Source organism: Meles meles, chromosome 8 (genome assembly GCF_922984935.1).
Source record: "Meles meles chromosome 8, mMelMel3.1 paternal haplotype, whole genome shotgun sequence".
In the NCBI taxonomy this organism is placed as follows: domain Eukaryota; kingdom Metazoa; phylum Chordata; class Mammalia; order Carnivora; family Mustelidae; genus Meles; species Meles meles.
In genome coordinates, this window is record NC_060073.1 from 91,065,483 (window position 1) to 91,080,776 (window position 15,294).

General features: G+C 41.5%; 1 protein-coding gene across 1 annotated transcript in view; it reads left to right on the forward strand.

Annotated features, from left to right (window-relative positions):
• OPCML (opioid binding protein/cell adhesion molecule like) overlaps window positions 1–15,294 on the forward strand; it is a 1,111,761-nt gene that overhangs the window by 157,133 nt on the left and 939,334 nt on the right. The gene's annotated exons all lie outside the window — the stretch shown is intronic.

Here is a 15,294-nt window from a genome sequence, read left to right on the forward strand (position 1 = left end):
AAAATAGGATATTTATTGGAACAAGTGGGTAAAGAAGAGAAATAGTCCAGTGGGAAATTCCATGGCACTATTGTGGGAAGAGTAAATTGCCCTTCATGGTCTGCTCAAATTGTTTGACCTGGTTGGTCAACTCCAAGGATCTTTTCAGTTTCTATTCCATTGCAGGGTTGGGGAGACAAGGGTACATTTACCTTGGACCAAAGAGGCTGGGTGGGAAACAAATCCTTTTACAATACTATTGCCTTGGTTCTCTTCAACCTAAGCAGTTGAATCTGATCCCCCACTCTCTCTCCCTGTTGTTGCCATCCCCCAACACACTCACATAGAAAACTCTCAAATTTCCTTCTCTCCCACCTCCTTCCTTTCCAGCTTCCACATTGGACTAATAAGAACCAAAGGGAGTGAAAGTGTGAGGGCTTTGAACACCGATTCCCTACCTGTAGTAAATCACAGAAGCTCAGTGAAGAGCCCTGGAGGGGAACCTTCCTTTAAGGACGGCCAAGGCCATTTGCACCATTTCTCACCAATTTTTAGAGGGTATGAGGAACAGACAGTGAAATTTCCCATCTTTGTAGCTAGACGGAGACACAAGTTGCAGGCACTGTGGAGACTCATGCTGAGTCAGGAAACAGGTCCAGTTTGCACTCAAACATCCCCACATTTGTGCTCAGATGCTGGGCCGCTCTGTGCCAGAGAAGTGGCTAATGGGGTGCTAAATCAGGAAGCAGAGGTCAGCTCCCTGAAGGAGAATGGCAAGTTCTCTGTGGGTGTTTGTGAGGGTGGTGGAAGAAGGGCCGGTTATACAAGTTAAAAGAAAAGGAAAAGAAAATAACTAGTCTTTGTTTTTTGCAAAACTCAAGTAGAAACAGATGGGATCTGCGTCTTAATTGAGCTATTATTAGATGCTAAATTTGAACCACTCTTAACTGTGCCACCTTCCCCCAAATTACTGACTTGCTCAAAAAGCCCAATTGTGTTTCTGTGGTTTTTGGCAAAGGTAAACTGAATGAGCAAAGATGTCAAATTTTAATTGTCTTTTTCTCCCTTATGTCAGCTGTTGAAAGAGGTGCTATCCTCAAAGAGACAAAAGTGGACGTTGACAGTGGGGATTTTTTTTTTTTTTCCTTTTCATTTACAGAGTTAGAGTCAATGAATTTCTGGCCCTTGAGGAACCATCTCCATCCTCAGCTTCCCTTGATGAGCTGATGGTGGTGTGTGTGTGTGTGTGTGTGTGTGTGTTTTGGGGTAGGGGGTGGGGAACAGAGTCAGAGAAAAGGGTAAAACATGTGTGTCTTTAGGTACATGAAGAGCTTTACTCCTGTCTTGGAAAGTACATTTCGTGACGTAGATGACCCAAAGAGGTGGGTGAATGAAGTGCTCACCATGTTGGGATCCTCTGCACTGCTCCTCTGTGCCTTTAGTTGGCACATGCTTGGTGATAGGCATTGACATGTGGTGGGTGGAATCTTGGACAGGATCATAGGATTATACACACCTCTTAAATGCAGAGCCCTTGCATGTCAATGGTAAAAGGACTAAGTAATCTCAACATTAAATTGCTCTAGAAATTAAATCTTGTAAATATGAGAACAAAACTTGTTATTGCTAATGCTAAGGAGTAGGAATTTGGGTCTTTCTGGGAGGAAGTTAATTTGATTCCAAACGTGGGCTGGACAATGTAATACCTAGCCTCCAGGCATTCTGGTTCATTCACCCTGATACCTACCTAGCTCCTTCTCCTCACCATGCAGGCATAGTCATGAAGATCGAAGGAGGGAGGGAACTGCTGGTTTTCTTCCAGACTTCAAGCCCCAATTCAGTATAATTTAGGCCTTTTGTCTTGACATTTTCTATCATGTCGTTCGGGCACATTGAGTTCTGTTTTTCCCCATAGAGTAGGGGTGAAAAGTTCAGCTTTAGCTCAGGCCATGCTGTCCTTCTTTTTTCTGGTCTCCTGAGAAGATTTGCTGATGCTCACAGCTGATGGCACTTAGTCATGCAGCCTCGTGCTCCCGACCTGCTCACCTCCCGTGCCTTCAATAAACAGTGACAGGGCTGGGCTCACAGCACCTGCAGACTCTCCCAGCAGGATTTGTATTCATGGCCTGATTTATACTTTTTTACCTTCCTGTCAACAATTCGTGAAGCATTTGTTGAGAAGAGAAAGGTGAGGAAGGTGGTATCATGTTTCTCAGGCCATTAGCCTATGTGTTTCAAAGACAAGCCCACTCAATGTTAAAAGTAAAATGAAAGGAAGAGGAAAGGAAAATGAAAGGAAAGGGTGTGGGAGCACTGTTGGTGGCCCTAATTCCTATGCCCCTTACCAGTTCCTAGGACCCCTTGCTTGGGGCAGCTGTTGTCCCGTTCCAAGAACTGACCATTTTCCCTAATGTCCTAGCCTCCTCTGCAGCTGTTTATGGCCAGCGGGATGTAAGTGGAAGTTGGTTTCCAGGAAAGCTTTTCCATAAGCAATAAAAAGCTCAGTTGCCATTGTCATTAGCCTTTTCCCTTTTTCTTGCCTTGAATGTCAGCAGCCATTTTATGGGGATGAGGTGGCAAGCAGGAACACAAAAGTCCACATGCTGAGGGGAAACCTGGAAGGTAGAGCCTGGACCCCAGATGGCCTCTTTGAATATCTCCAGACTAGAATCCATCAAAATCCTTAAGAAGAATACAGGCAGCACACTTTATGTTCCAGGAGAAGGGAAATCTCTATTTCTTTAACCCACTGTCCGTGAAATTGTTCTTCCCATTGGAAGCACTCCTAATATGTATTGGTACAATTCTATGAGATCCTCTGCAAGGCTGCTGAGGCCTGCATAGATCCTGCTGACTTCGCATCTGGATCCTGCCAGCTGAAGCACAGAAGTGGTTCCTGGGGGCTGAGAGTGAGTGTGAGTGTGAGTATGTGTGTGAGACAGACCAAGGGGGGAGGGAAGAGAAGAAAAGAAAAAGAGAGAGGGGAGGGAGAAGATGTGTGGATAGTAGCGTAACAATGATGAAGAAAGAAGAAAGGTTCAAATCCTGGGACTATCTACCTAAATCAAATATTTGGAAAAGATGTAACTCATCTGCCGCCTCAACTCTCTGCCTCACCTCAGAGCTCTGCCAGCCATTTTTCCCTTTCAGAAGGCCCAATCTACTTTTTAAAAAATGAATTCTACAGAAATGCAGAGTCCTTACTCAGTGACAGGTTATTATTCTAAGGACTGGGGAAACAAACATAAAAACAAAGACTAGAGCTCACATTTTTGGCAGTGCCTATTTATTTTGTAGTATTTCACATACAGAATTCTATTTTTTTTTTGCATTTTTAAATTTATTAACATATAATGTATTTTTTGTTTCAGAGGTACAGGTCTGTGGTTCATCAGTCTTACATAATTCATAGCACTCACCATAGCACATACCCTCCCCAATGTCCATCACCCAGCCACCCCATCCCTCCCACCCCTCTCCACTCCAACAACCATCAGTTTGTTTCCTGATATCAAGAGTCTGTTATGGTTTTTCTCCCTCTCTAGTTTCATCCCATTTCATTTTTCTCTCTCTTCCCCCATGATCCTTTGCCTTACTTCTCAAATTCCACATATCAGCAAGATCATATGATAATTGTCCTTTCTCTGATTGACTTATTTTGCTTAGCATAATACCCCCTAGTTCCGTCCATGTTTGCAAATGGCAAGATTTAGTTTTTGATGGCTGCATAATATTCCATTATATATACACCACTTCTTCTTTATCCATACATCTGCCAGTGGATATTTAGGCTCTTTCCAAGTTTGGTTATTGTGGACATTGCTGCCATAAACATTGGGGTTCATGTGTCCCTTTGGAGTATTGTATTTGTGTCTTTGGGGTAAATACCCAGTAGTGCAGTTGCTGGATTGTAGGTTAGCTTTATTTGCAACTTTTCGAAGAAATGCCATATTGTTTTCCAGAGTGGCTGCACCAACTTGCATTCCCACCAACAGTGTAGGAGGGTTTCCCTTTCTCCACATCCTCACCAATATCTGTCATTTCCCGACTTGTTAATTTTAGCCATTCTGACCGAGTAGAGGTAGTATCTCCTTGTGGTTTTTATTTGTATTTCCCTGATGCCGAGTGAGGTTGAGCACTTTTTCATGTGTCTGTTGACCATTTAGATGTCTTCTTTGCAGAAATGTCTGTTCATATATTCTGCCCGTTTTTTGATTGGATTACTTGTTCTTTGGGTGTTGAGTTTGATAAGTTCTTTATAGATTTTGGATACTAGCCCTTTATCTAATATGTCATTTGTAAATATCTTCCCCCATTTTGCCAGCTGTCTTTTGGTTTTGTTGATTATTTCTTTTGCTGTGCAAAAGCTTTTGATCTTGATGAAGTCCCAATAGTTCATTTTTGCCCTTTCTTCCCTTGCTTTTGGCAATATGTCTAGGAAGAAGTTGCTCTGATTGATATTGAAGATGTTGCTGCCTGTGTTCTCCGCAAGGATTTTGATGGATTCTTGTCTCACATTGAGGTCTTTCATCCATTTTGAGTCTACTTTTGTGTGTGGTGTAAGGAAATGGCCCAGTTTCATTTCTGCATGTGGCGGTCCAATTTTCCCAACACCATTTGTTGAAGAGATGGTCTTTTTCCCATTAGACATTCTTTCCTGCTTTGTTGAAGATTAATTAACCATAAGTTGAGGACCCATTTCTGGGTTCTTTATTCTGTTCCATTGATCTATGTGTCTGTTTTTTTGTGCCAGTACCATACTGTCTTAATGATTACAGCTTTGTAATAGAGCTTGAAGTCTGGAATTGTGATGCCACCAACTTTGGTTTTCTTTTTCAACATTCCTCTGGCTATTTGGGGTCTTTTCTGGTTCCATATGAATTTTAGATTTATTCATTCCATTTCTTTGAAAAAAAGTTGATGGTATTTGGATAGGGATTGCATTAAATATGTAGATTGCTCTAGGTAGCATGGACATTTTCACAATATTTGTTCTTGCAATCCATGAGCATGGAACATTTTTCCATTTCTTTGTGTCTTTCTGAATATCTTTCATGAGTATTCTATAGTTTTCTGAGTACAGATTCTTTCCTCTTTGGTTAGATTTATTCCTAGGTATCTTATGGTTTTGTGAATGTAACTGTAAATGGGATCAACTCCTTAATTTCTCTTTCTTCTGTCTTGCTGTTGGTATATAGAAATGCAACCCATTTCTGTGCATTGATTTTATATCCTGACACTTTGCTGAATTTCTGTATGAGTTCTAGCAGTTTTGGAGTGGTGTCTTTTGGGTTTTCTACGTAAAGTATCATATCATCTGCAAAGAGTGAGAGTTTGACTTCTTTCTTGATTCAGATGCCCTTTATTTCTTTTTGTTTTCTGGTTGCTTAGACTAGGACTTCTAGTACTATGTTGAATAGCAGTGGTGACAGTGGACATCCCTGCCATGTTCCCGACCATAGAGGAAATGCTCTGTTTTTCCCCATTGACAATGATATTCACTGTGGGTTTTTCATAGATGGCTTTTATAATATCGAGGTAGGTACCCTCTATCCCTACACTTTGAAGAGTTTTGATCAAGAAAGGGTGCTGTACTTTGTCAAATGCTTTTTCAGCTTCTATTGAGAGTATCATATGGTTCTTGTTCTTTTTTTTATTAATGTATTGTATCACATTGATTGATTTGTGGATGATAAACCAATCTTGCAGCCCATGACAAAAATCTCTAATTGGTCTCTAATTCTCCTTTTTGATGGGGTCTTTTTCTTGTTTGGGAATCAGGAAATATTGGCTTCATAAAATGAGTTTGGAAGTTTTCCTTCCATTTCTATTTTTTGGAACAGTTTCAGGAGAATATGTATTAATTCTTCTTTAAATATTCAGTAGAATTCCCCTGGGAAGCCATCTGGCCAAGGGCTCTTGTTTGTTGGGAGATTTTTGATTACTGCTTCAATCTCCTTACTGATTATGGGTCTGTTCAGGTTTTCTATTTCTTCCTGGTTCCATTTTGGTAGATTATACTTCACCAGGAACGCATCCATTTTATCCAGATTGTCTAATTTGTTGGCAAATATTTGCTCATAATATGCTCTTAACATTGTTTGTATATGTTTGGTGTTGGTTGTGATCTCTCCTCTTTCATTCATGCCTTTATTAATTTGAGTCCTTTCTCTTCTTTTTGATAAGTCTGGCCAGGGGTTTATCAATCTGATTAATTCTTTCAAAGAATCAGCTCCTGGTTTCATTGATATGTTCTACTGTTCTTTTGCTTTCTATTTCATTGATTTCTGCTCTCATCTATTATTTCTCTTCTCCTGCTGGGTTTAGGCTTTATTTACTGTTCTTTCTCCAGCTCGTTTAGGTGTAGGGTTAGGTTGCATATTTGAGAACTTTCTTGTTTCTTGAGCAAGATTTGTATTGCTATATACTTTCCTCTCAGGACCACCTTTGCTGTATCCTAAAGATTTTGACAGTTGTGTTTTCTTTTTCATTTGTTTTCATGAATTTTTAAAAATTCTTCTTTAATTTCCTGGTTCACCCATTCATTCTTTAGTAGGATGCTCTTTAGCCTCCATTTATTGAGTTCTTTCCCTCTTGTGATTGAGTTCTAGTTTCAAAGTATTGTGGTCTGAAAACATGCTGGGAATGATCCCAGTCTTTTGGTACCGGTTGAGACTTGATATGTGACTCAGGATGTGATCTATTCTGGAGACTGTTCCATGTGCAGTAGAGAAGAATAAGTATTCTGTTGCTTTGGGATGGAATGTTCTGACTGTATCTGTGAAGTCCATCTGCTCCAGTACGTCATTTAAAGTCCTTATTTCCTTGTTGATCTTTTGCTTCAATGATCTGTCCATTTCAGTGAGGGGAGGTGTTAAAGTCCCCTACTATTATTGTATTATTGTCGATGTGTTTCTTTGATTTTGTTGTTAATTGGCTTAATATTATTGCCTGCTTTCGTGTTAGGGGCATAACTATTTATAGATGTTAGATCTTCTTGTTGGATAGACCCTATAAGTATGATATAGTGTCCTTCCTCATCTCTTATTATAATCTTTGGTTTAAAATCTAATTTGTCTGATATAAGGATTGGCATCCTAGTTTTCCTCTGATGTCCATTAGCATGGTAAATTGTTTTCACCTGGAGGTGTCTTTGGTTCTAAAATGAGTCTCTTGCTGACAGCATATCTATAGGTCTTGTTTTTTTCTTTTCTTTTTCTTTCTTTTTTTTTTTAAAATCCAATCTGATACCCCGTACATTTTGATTGGGGAATTTAGCCCATTTTCATTCAGGGTAACTATTGAAAGATGTGAATTTTTTTTTCAGATTTTATTTATTTATTTGACAGACAGAGATCACAAGTAGGCAGAGAGACAGGCAGAGAGAGAGGAGGAAGCAGGCTCCCTGCAGAGCAGAGAGCCCCATGCGGGGCTCGATCCCACGACCCTGTGATCATGACCTGAGCTGAAGGCAGAGGCCTCAACCCACTGAGCCACCCAGGCATCCCAAAAGATGTGAATTTAGTGTCACTGTATTTCCTGTAAGGTGACTTATTGTATATTGTCTCTGTTCCTTCCTGGTCTATGTTAGTTTTAAGCTCTCTCTTTGCTTAAAGATACAAATGATAGGAAAGATACAAATAAAGATCATGACTTTGGAGTCAAAGGGACCAGAGTTGGAGTCCCAGCTCCAGTACTAGTTATTTAGGTATATTAGCATAGCTTAGCCTTTGCTCCTTCATTAGAAACTGAAAATATTAATGGCCAGAATTTAGTAAATATTCAATATATGATAGCTGTTGATATAAAGTGTGGTGTGTGTGTGTGTGTATGTGTGTGTGTGTGAGAAACAGCTTTCAATGACTAAAATATAATATGATAACCATATCATTTGCATCTATAAAGCCCTGCCATCTACAAATAGAAGTAGGTACTGACTAGCTGAGGGAAACCAGTAACGACATCACAGCTTTTCTGTGGACATTCAAGCTGGGACTTACAGGATGGGCAGATTTCACCTAGTCTGAAAAGCAAGAGTTGGAAGAGGACGCCCTCTGAACAGAAAGCTTAGGAACAAAGATGGAGATATGATATAGCATCATGTGTTAGAGTCACAGTGTGTGGGGAAACCTTGATGTAGCCCAAGAATGGGGAGAGAGGGAGGTGAGATTAGGCTTGAGGTCAGCCTATGAAGGTTTTTGGGTGCCAATCTAAACCAAGGCAGACAGTGAGCCTGGATATCAATTTGTCCTTAAGGGAAAACAGAGAGCCTCAGAACTTCCCGGCGCTGGCAGGCAGGTAGATAGGCTGATAGAATTCATGAGGGTGTCACTTAGGATGGTGAGGGTGATTCCTTTCTCTGCCCTGCCCTTCCACCCTGCCACATCTCCCTTCACACCTCATCTGCAGAAGTGCTCCTTTTCCAACCAAGCGTGAGAATGCACCTGCATGGGGATAATTGTGCTTCTGCATCTCCCTATCACAATAGAATCTTTTAAGAAGGCAATAGCTCTAATGGGCATCTCTATTAAAGTAATAGCTAAAGGCATCACTTGCAAGTAGTATTAAAAAGGCAGAGAGAAGATGAGTCAATAATCTATGTTTTTGGTTAGGGGTGTATCTTCTCCTACAAGGAGAATTTATCCAAAACATCTGGTACCATTTTTTTTAAGGATTTTATTTATTTATTTGACAGAGAGAGAGATCACAAGTAGGCAGAGAGAGAAGAGGAAGCAGGCTCCCTGCAGAGCAGAGAGCCCAATGCGGGGCTTGATCCCAGGACCCTGAGATCATGACCTGAGCCGAAGGCAGCAGCTTAATCCACTGAGTCACCCAGGCGCCCCCATCTGGTACCATTTAATGAGAAAACTCACCAATATGCCATCATTCAACCCCAACCGTTGACCTTCATAGAGTTTGGGGATGTCTTTATTTCATTATCATATGCTGTTCAGCCCAAAAATCCTCCTAAAATATACATAAGAAGAACTATCTTGCCTTGTCCATAAGAAACAAGGTGGAACCCTTGTCATTCCCATGACAGGGTTTTCAGTGGCCTTTGGGTCCCCTCTGTCCTCTTTCAGCCATAGAGAAATGCGTTGCTCATGAATTTCCCCACAATTTCTCCTTTGAGTGGTCCTTCTGTGGGGCAGGGTTTGTCCACTCTTAGGATTCCCAGCTGGCTTACTGTAGTGTTCTCCTCCAATTCTTACCTATGTAATTAAGCTGTAATATGATAATTCAGTCTCATCTAAAGACACGAGAGTGTACTTGCTTTCTCTCTTCTTCTGAGGAACTTGAGAGCACAGAGCTGTTGCTGTGGCATTGTCTTACTCTCTCTTTGTTAGGAAAAATGGCTTTGCCTTGTGGACATGCCCTGGGTGAGGCGGAAGGTAAGTGGAGGAATTACAGGGTGGGATGAAGTGCTGATTGTTTCACCTTGGGTCCTCAGTTTTAATGCTGTTGGATCCTGTGGGAGTTTGAAACTATACTCTTGTAATCCTTCTTTCTTGGCCTACTTTATTTTTCATTTCTGGATTCCCAGCCCAAGGCAGGGTTAACATGTGTGACTAATATCATATCCACCCAAGATGTTTCTCACCTCATTCCCTTTGGCCAGCCCCTGCACTTTTACCCCTCATCTCCTGTTACATTTATTTCCATCAGAGAGAGAGAGAGAGAGATGGAATCTTTCCTTGTGATTATGGCAGCTTGACAAGATTCTGTTTTTCTGAGTGAATAATCCCAGAAGACCCAAGCCCCCTAGTCTGAACCTCCCTTGGCATGTCTGTGTGGTAACCCAGTCCTGTCTGATGACAGGCAGCCTCTAAGGGGAGCTGGGAAGGGACAGGACAGCATGGGAGAGGGAGGCACAATTCTAGTGTGGAGGGAGCTGGGGGTTCTTTCTTCCAATTGTGCAGCTGTTTGCAGCACAGTCTCATTGCAAAGCAGCCAGTTGGCTTAACAAGCCCAGCCCATTTCATGTTCACTCTTCACATCATATGCCCTTTCTCTCCATCAGTTGCCATCTTTTTCAAAATCTCAAAGAACTCTGCTTTCTTGAAGAAAGCCTGTTCGGTGGGTTCTACTTCTGAAGGATATAGTTGTGCAACAGTGAAAGAAAAATTTACTTAGTAGTGGATCTAAGTGCAAGACTCAGTTCCCCTGACTGTGCCTTGTTTGATGCCTAAAACCACCATAGAAATGACACCAGCCCACCGAGACCTCCTGTGAAAGTGCCTTCATATAGCCCTCAGATGAATGTTGCCATGGAAGTACCCTACCCCTTAGAAAGATTACTGCTCTGTGGTGGCTTTTGGGGTTATTTTATGGAACTGAGTGTTTCCTTTGAGATTCAGGACTGAGCTAAGCCTCTTACCACTTTGCCATCTCCCACGTGAAAGTCCCTTCTTGGAGTGAAATCATTTCAGCAATTGCGAAGCACTTGCAAAATGAATAAAATTCACCTGTTAGCTTACTGTTGAGCAGCAACTATGTTAGAGCTCTGTGCAAGGTGCCGTGGGACTACAAAGGTGAATAAGACATGGTGATCCCTCTCTAGGTGTTTAGTCAGTGAGGGAACTGAACATGCTCATAAATAATATCACCCAAGAAATTGAAATGTGCACTTCGATCCTGAGTGACTTATTGAACCCACTTGACCTAATCCTGATGTCTTCCCTGTTGACAGCACATGTGGTTTTTTCCCATAATAACACACTGATGTGTGTATTGACTAAAGGTCTTAAGCGTCTAGCATATCAGTCCTTTCTCTTCTGCTCACAAACAATGGGTGGGAAGGGGTCTTGTTCTTGGCTCCTCATCCCTCTTTCATCAAATCCTCCATGCCACATTCAGGGTCTTAATGGAGTGAGTGACAGCCTGATGACTCCAGCCTTGGGACACCCACCAGCTTGCTCTCTTCCTGCTTTGTATGGAAGCAGAGCCATAGCACCCTTGGTTCTGGTGAGCTAGTGAGGCTTGTGCTGCCAAAGTCACCTCCAATCATTGGGCTTCACCCTGAAAGGGCTTATCTTCTGAATAACCATCACCCAGAGGCACCATGCCCTGTTTGGCTCAGGCAACTACCCAGCATTTCCAAACTAAGATAAGACCATCCATCTGAGGGAGCTCATGGGCGCCAGCAGCCTGCTGGACCAGATGGCTGGAGGCCACAGGCTCTGACCCTACGATAAGCAGGGGCTGTAAAAACTACTCACTGAGGCTAGCGACCCAAGACAGCAATGTGAACAGAATTAAATCAATCAGGACAGAAAGAGAGGAGCACTGGAGCAGCAGCTCTTCAGTCAGAGGTATGTGATTTCAAGGCCGTCATTGCTTGAGTACCTTCCATGTTGCAGACTCTGTTGCAAACAATTTCAAATTCACAATAGCCCTTCAGGCTGGACTATTATGATCCCCATTCTACAGAGCAGGAAATGGGGACACGGAGTGTTCAGTTTCTTGGCCAAGTTAGATAGGAGCTGGAGCTGATATTCAAACCAAGGTGAGTCTGATTCCAATCCTCCTGTCCTTAAATATGTGGATAAAACAAATAAATGAATAATGGGAACAAAGACACCTGGCTGGACAGACATTGTTAATCAAAATTAAGCATCATGAGTTCGCTCCTTCCTTCCTTCTTTTCATCCTTTGCATCAACATTTATTAAAGTCTCCTATTCATGTGTGTTCCACAGTTACTGTCAAAATCATGTTCTCCTAGGTATGGAGGTTCTACCTCATAGCATCCAAGTTCCTTCAGCTTTCTCTCTGCTTCTATGCTCAGTGTTAAAATTATCTTCATTCCCAAGCCCTACAATTGTGGGCATTCAGTAGAATTTTTGAATGCATTACAGGCGGAGTAACTGCATGGAACCTCGTATAAGTACGTTGTTGAGGCTTCTGCTATGATTACGTAGGTATAATGATAATATTAGGCTCCGGTTTGATGGAATTTTTAAGAGAAGAGGTTTGGAATCAACCAGATAGAGAATGGTATCTAGCTGTGATACTTACCTACCATGGGCTTTCAAAAAAATATATTTACCTTTTTTGAGACTGTTTCCTAGTGTTGAAAATTCATTCTGATGGGTAATTAAACAAGAAAATAGACATCAAGTTTCTAGCACAGTACCTGGCACATTAAGGGTGTACAGTAAATGTTTAATCCTTATTTCTCTTCTCTGATTGGATTTTAAGCTTCTTGGGATAAGTACTATTGTGTTTAGGTTTGTATCTTCCACATGGTACTCATCAGTATCATGTACTAGGGGCTCAAGTTCCAAGAAGATATCCTCATTATATGGAGTCCCAATAAGTCGTGAGAAATTAGGAAGAAGAAGGTATTCCTGACGATAGAAATATCATACATCAGTTTAGCAGCTACAAGCAGAGACACCAAAAAATTCATCTTGAGAAAAAAGCAAGGACATGAGAAAGTGATGGGAAGGAAAACATAAGTCTGGATCATAGAGGAATTTAAAGGTCAAGCAAAGGCATTTGGAATTTATTTTATGAGAAATAACAAACAAATAAAAAAATAATACAGGAGAAATGTGATCAGAGCTGTGTTTAGGGACCATAAGTTAAGGTCCTTATTCAAATTCTTCTGATGGCTTCCCATATAATTCAGAACAAATTCCAACATTCTTGCCAAGGCCTATCAGGTGTCCCCTCCCCAGTTCATGCCCTATGTCTTAAGACTTCCTGGTGCCCTGCCCCCCCCCCCCCACCACCGCTGCATCCTTGCCACACTGGTCTCCTTGCTTTTCAGAAGCCCATTAAACATCAGTCTTGGAGCCTTTGTCCCTGTTGTTCCTTCTATGTAGGGTGCTTTCCCAGGAGGATTCTAGATGGCACAGTTCCTGCATTCAGATCTCTGCTCAAAGGTTAATGAACCAAGAAGGTCTTTCCCAATCAGTTGTCTAAATAGCACTGCCCAGCAATTTGTGCATGCTTACCGACTTTACCATCCTCAGCCCTTATCACCACCTATATATACTTGTATCTTATTTGGCTTTTGCATTCCTAAGTTATAAGATACACAAGACCCAAACAGAGCCCAGCAAAGAAAGATGCTCAGTCGATATTTGTTGAATAAATGAATCATCTGAATAGTGATGAATAAATGAGAGGTTTATCAAATAGCACAGATGAGAGATGATGAGGCCCAACCAAGGCAATTATAGGAAGGAAAAGCAGTAAATGTATAGATTAGTCAAACATTAAATTTATGTTACTGAGTATCTAGTCAAAGCCCCAAAATAAGTTCTGAGAATAAAAGATAGATGGGATCTTTGCCTTTTCTGAACTTAGAGTTCACTAGGAAGGACAAAAACAATAGAATAGGTGATTCTGAGACTGTATAATAAGAGATTCAAAGAATTTGGGGGATGGTAAAGTACAGGGATAGATTAACATAATAAGCACTTTCATCAATTCTTTGTTGTTTAATCATTGAATCCACCAACCCGTCAATGAAGGAGAAGGGCAAGTCAAATCTGTTTCCATTTGGGATTAACTATGAAGGGGCTATTGCATTATTTGAGATGAAAACAATGCAGGGGAACACAGGGGCAAGAGGGAAGGGTCCTAGCTTTAAATATCTATTCTGTGCACTGGGCGGGCTGGATTTGAGAAAGAAGAAGTAGTGGGTGCAGATTTCTTTTCCAAGAGTTTGGCAGTGTTGGGGCATGGAGAGTGATGAGAAGGCATCTGAGTGGAGGTTTGGTTTAGTTTTGAATTTGGTTGTTTTGTTATTTGGGGTTTTTGAAAGTGTTTGTAATTTGGCATGAGTGGAGTGAGCATAAAGAAGGTCCCAACAAGTCACTAGACTTTATGGAAGAAAATCATGGAGGATACAACAGGTGAGGGGTTAAGAGCAGAGTATTTATTCTTCCAAAGGAGGAGGAAAAATATTTCTCAGAATCAACACAGAAGATGATTTCAGCAGTGAACACATTTTGATTTGGAGAAGTTATGGGCCCTCATGAGATCTTCTCAGTGTTCCTCTTATCAAAGGGTGAAAGATGAGCTTTCAGAAGATTGGATTTGAAAAGAAAGCAGGCGGTGGTACTATGAGGACTGGACAGCAGGTCCAGCAGTGTGCTTAAGACCACCAGTGAGTAGCTGAAGTGAGCCCAGCTAGGGGGAAAGCCTCCCCCAACTACCACACACACTTCCTGAAAAACCTGTGGTTTATCATGCACTTACTTATGCCAGGCACCTACCATGGGCTTTCCATAAATTATTGGTGGTAATTCTCACCACAACCCTATGGAGACAAAGGCTATTGTCTACATTCTATGGATGGACAAAGAAATCTGAGAGTAACTTTATTAGAGTTAGACAGCTACTAAGAAGAACCAGGTTGGAATCCAGATCAAAGCATACATCAGTGCATCCAACCTAATAGATTACACTCTCTCCTAAGAGCCCTATATGAGGTTGTTTTCCTAGCAATGGCCTCATCTGGGGTAGTGTTTTATACATGAAATAGGTATCATTTAGGGCCTCCAAGTCTGAACTGGTTTCAGGAGCACTTTAAGAAATGGCCATGATGGATGGAACTAGAGGGTATCATGCTTAGTGAAATAAGTCAATCGGAGAAAGACAACTATCATATGATCTCCCTGATATGAGGATATGGAGATGCAAAACGGGGGGTTAGGGGGATAGGAGAAGAATAAATGAAACAAGATGGGATTAGGAGGGAGACAAACCATAAGTGACTCTTAATTGCACAAAACAAACTGGGGGTTGCTGGGGGGAGGTGGGGTTGGGAGAGGGGGAGGGGGGTTATGGACATTGGGGAGGGTATGTGCTATGGTGAGTGCTGTGAAGTGTGTAAACCTGGTGATTCACAGACCTGTACCCCTGGGGGTAAAAATACATTATATGTTTATAAAAAATAAGAAATAAAACTATACATGAAGAAATGGCCATGAGTTTATATCCCTTTCATATCCCTGTCCAATGACAATTCAAGCATAAACCTGGATTTCTTAATACATCTCTGTATGACCATAGGGTGCCCTTTGTCTTAACTGGGATTAGTGGGTGGTCTAGTGCTGATAGAACCAGCTTCTAAGATTACAAAGAAGTTTTTTGACTCCTCTTGCAGGGAAGTCCTTTGAAATGAACTGTCTGCCAATCTTGGCCAGCAGACTGTTTGCATGAGCATTTATTTAAAAAAAAAAAAAATTCAGACCTGACCTGGATGAGACCTTGAGGTTCCAGAATTAATATATGTCCTGTTCCTGCCACACCTGTGACACTGTGAATTTGTAACCACAAACAAAACTTGGACGGATTC